Below are 4,623 nucleotides of genomic sequence, written 5' to 3'. Positions count from 1 at the left end.
GCGGAGCCGAGCACGCCAAAGTGCGACTGTCGATCACCCCTTTGTGACACGACAATCAGTCAGTGTATAAGGTACCCGGTACTGCCAAAGTGTGCGTCTTTACTGACCTGCGCCGAGTCAGTGGTATGTGTATCCCTTTGAAAGAGTTGCTTTCGCTCAACTCTACCAAGTGTGCTACACCATCTTGTGGTTGTAGCGTGCGCGTCAGCATGTGATGCCGACGATGCGTTTGGCAACCTCACTCCCGGACTTGTTTGATCGGTAATGATCCTTCCGCAGGTTCACCTACGGAAACCTTGTTACGACTTTTACTTCCTCTAAATCATCAAGTTCGGTCAACTTCGGCCGTGCCAACTGCAGCTCACGAAGGAACCGCGGAAGGTATGCCTCCAGAGACCTCACTAAATAATCCATCGGTAGTAGCGACGGGCGGTGTGTACAAAGGGCAGGGACGTAATCAGCGCTAGCTAATGACTAGCACTTACTAGAAATTCCAGGTTCATGGGGACCGTTGCAGTCCCCAATCCCAACTAAATGAGCATTTGGGTGATTTCCCGTTCCTCTCGGAATGGGGGCGCCTATTGGCGAGAACACGCTGCTGCCCACATTGTAGCACGCGTGCAGCCCAGAACATCTAAGGGCATCACGGACCTGTTATCGCTCACTCTCACCTTGCTAAACACAAGTTGTCCCGCTAAGCAGGGCAAACTAGTGCGACGACCGCCCGCGAAGGCGCCGCCGCCCCGTAACGTCAGGTGCGCCCGGAGGCACACTGCTGACAGCGTTCTAGTTAGCTTGTTTGAGTCGCGTTCGTTATCGGAATTAACCAGACAAATCATTCCACGAACTAAGAACGGCCATGCACCACTACCCTTAAATTTGAGAAAGAGCTCTTAATCTGTCTTACCTCGATAAGTTCGGACCTGGTAAGTTTTCCCGTGTTGAGTCAAATTAAGCCGCAAGCTCCACTTCTTTTTTTTTTTTTTTTTTTTTTTTTTTTTTTTTAAAGCCACGTGTTTATTTATTAAAAGTCAATATTTTGTTGCGGTAACATATATCATTTAACAATGTAACAGATACAAAACGCGCATGAACAAATATTGGGTGACATATAATAAATAAACAAACTCCATTGCCGGCGGCCTTCCCGGCGAGGGCGTAGCCACCGGCGGCAATGGCGTTCCTCTCTACATAAAGTGAGGGCCCGCGCCCCGCCTAACTTTTCGACTACACGACATTTAATAAAAATGACGGACACGAACATAACTCCTAATCACAGACGAAGCGGGCGTGCCCGCAATTCGCCATTTCTTCGGTTCCCTGATGCTTACTCTAACATTAAATGCATGAACGCACATGCACACAGTTAAACAAGCAAAGACAGTCTCCCTATTACGATTGGACGGACATCCGCACAAAACGTTGACGACAAATGACGCTTATAACACAAATGGAGTACTCGCACGCTATTGGTCGGGTACGAACGTACGCACAAAGCGGAGAACGCAAAATGCCGATCGTACCCGAACCGAGCGCACGCGCGCTCTCTCTCGCCCGCCTGTGCGAGAACGAACGACCGCACAAAGCGGAGACGGCAAAATGCCGGTCTCGCCCGGTCGTTTCTCGCACGCTCTGTCACTGGCCGGTCGTTTCAGCCTAGACCGCTCCCACTAAGTGTTCATGGTAGCGATGGCGGCTTCGACGTCCGCCGACGTAAGAACACTATGGCGGTCCGCTCTCGTGGTTGGCCCATCGTCGGGCTTACTCCTCCTTTGGTTTCGACAGCGCATTCGGCCCGAACGCGATGGCGGCAATATACCGGCGCGTCATAGGGCGCGGTATCCTATTGCCGCTGGTTCCGCCTTTGCCGACAACGAAGAAAGTGTCGGCCGATGGCGGATCTCGTTCGGGCCGAAACGGGCGTTGCCTCTCCGGCACTCCGCACTATCGTTTTGGTCCTCTGCAGCCGTGCGCTGCAATGCGGTGCGGTCCTCCACACCGGATGCAGCTAACCGCACTGCTGCAGGTGGCCGCCCGATGGCCAGGTTCTCCGCATCGGATGCAGCAGTTGCTGCGGTCGGGTCCGACGCAGTTCGCCGCCAAATGCCCCCTCTCCAGGCACCGGAAGCAACGGCGCTTTGCCGCTTCCAGCATGGGGGCCTCCTCCAGCTGGCAAGAAGCGTAGTCGATGAGCAAGCGCTTCTTGCTCAAGATGGCTTCTGCCTCGACACGCGGTAGCCGTACGCGAGCCCGTTTCGTCGCGTCGGCCCTCTCCCACATCCGCAACGAGGCCACCGTTGGCTCCCTCGTGAGTGCCGCCCTCAGTGCTTCCCGGATGGTGTCCGCTTCGGTGAGGTTGTCAACGTTCTTTAGAAGCACCTCCGCCATCTCGGTAAGGACCTTGGCAGACCCAAGCTCCCCCAGCGTAAATTGGATGCGGCGACACAACGCCTCGGCATCCACGTCACGTGCCAGCTCCATCCTGAGGTTACCTTTCGGGGTCCTCTTCCCGATGCGGATGTGCCTCTGGTCCTCCTGCAGGGCCGGGCTCGTCCGGATGGGCCTGTAGATCTCCGCGAAGGAGACCCCCGGTGCCGGAACCACCAAGATCGCATCTGGTCGTCGGCGTCGGGCCCGTCGGTTCACCTGTGCAGGGCGTTGGCTCGGTGCGGCAGGTTTCGGCTGTTGCCGCTGCTGGGTTGCGGCTGAAGGCTGAGCCTTTTGCCGCTTCCCTGCCACCTGCCATCCGGATACCAGGGCGTCCCGGTACGATTGTTCCTGCTGCCGACTGGTTTCCGGTGCCGGAAGGTTCCGCGGCTGCAGGGGTTGGGATCGCTGCCCCTGCCCGTCTCTCGTCTGTGCCTCGCATTGCGCTCCCGCAATTTCCCGCCGCAGCTGCTCCTGCATCTCCAGCAGGCGATGCTGGGCAGGACCCAGCGACTGGCGTGCTTCGGCTCTCTCACGTTGCTTGGTGCGCCTAATCGTCCTATTGCTGGGCCCGGATTTTGACTTGGTAGTCACTTGGTTTCCCAAGCGCACGCCAGTCACTGAGTCCTCCAGCTGCTCGATTGTTCTCACGCCCGTGCGATAAATATTCAGCTCATGGCGGAGTCTCGCGTTCTCCGCCTCGCTCTTCTCCCACAACACGGTCATCTCTTCCAGCTTCTGCAAGAGCTTCTCGATGCGACTCGTGAAGTCCTCTGCAGGCGGTGATGGTTCCGCTTCTCGTTCCACGGTTTCGATCTCTTCTACCGACGGCGATGCGGCTGGCGCCAGCATCTCGGGAGATACCGATCTCCGTGGTGACGGTGTGGGGGCGGGGGCGGGGGCGGTCCTCTCTCGCGCTTCCGCATCCGCCTCTCCTGATGTCCCTGGCGTTCCCCTCGGGGCTGGCGTGGGTGCTCCCGGTGCGCTGCACAGCGACGACAGCGTTCCCGGCGACAGGAGCGTCACCACTACTCGCGGCGACATCTTCATCTTCTTCGGTCTGACGGTTACGGTGGCCTCCGCATCCACCGACCCATCAGACCTGCTCTCCTCCTCTTGCATTTCTACCGCTGACCGGTTTGTTGCTGTGCCCAGCAATCTCTAGGCTTCTGCGCCTAGCCGGTATGCGGTCCGCATACGCCTTTATCGCAAAAGCTCAGTGCGGAGCTTTTGTGGTTTGTGTCTGCGATCTGGCTTGTGCTAGTGCCCCATAGGTGGCGCTGGTGGCACTAAAGGGGAGAGCTCTCCCAGTACATCCACCGGAATGTCCGATGGGCTCTCCACTGTGCACTTGTCAAGTACACGCAACACGCCTCGCACGCACAAACCGACACTGACACACACTGCCCTTCTAAGTACAGGTGCCCTTAGCACGTGTTTTGCACCGTTGTTTTTTCACCGTTTTTGGTGCTGTTTTTACACTGAATGTTTATTTTTTCCGTTAACGTTATGTTTTTCACAGCACTTTCTTGCTCCTGAAGAGTTTTTCACCCAACTGCGGGTGCGGGCTCCCTTTCCACCGCACCGAAAGGGAGCGCTTCGCACGCACGCACTCACCTCACCACACACGCAATATTCCGGTCACACGCGCCGAAGCGCGACGCAATGTTTGTGTGCCGTTTTAAACTAAATATTCACGGTTTTTCGCCGGGTCTTCACTCAGCTGGCGTACAAACTGGTCAACTACACACTTTGCACGCACGTTTCACTGCTTGGAAGATCGTTTTCACTCAAATAACTGTATTTTACCAGAAGCTCACGAAAGGCGTCCGCTCGCTTCGGTTGACAGTTCGCCTCGCAAGCTCCACTTCTTGTGGTGCCCTTCCGTCAATTCCTTTAAGTTTCAACTTTGCAACCATACTTCCCCCGGAACCCGATTTTGGTTTCCCGGAAGCTACTGAGAGCACCGAATGTAGTAGCGTCTCCCAATTGCTGATTGGCATCGTTTACGGTTAGAACTAGGGCGGTATCTAATCGCCTTCGATCCTCTAACTTTCGTTCTTGATTAATGAAAGCATCCATGGCAAACGCTTTCGCTTCAGTTGGTCCTACGACGGTCTACGAATTTCACCTCTCGCGCCGTAATACCAATGCCCCCAACTACTTCTGTTAATCATTACCTCTGGGTCTATACAA

This window comes from Anopheles stephensi, unplaced genomic scaffold (assembly GCF_013141755.1).
Source record: "Anopheles stephensi strain Indian unplaced genomic scaffold, UCI_ANSTEP_V1.0 ucontig18, whole genome shotgun sequence".
Lineage (NCBI taxonomy): Eukaryota > Metazoa > Arthropoda > Insecta > Diptera > Culicidae > Anopheles > Anopheles stephensi.
Note: the sequence above shows the minus strand (reverse complement) of the source record.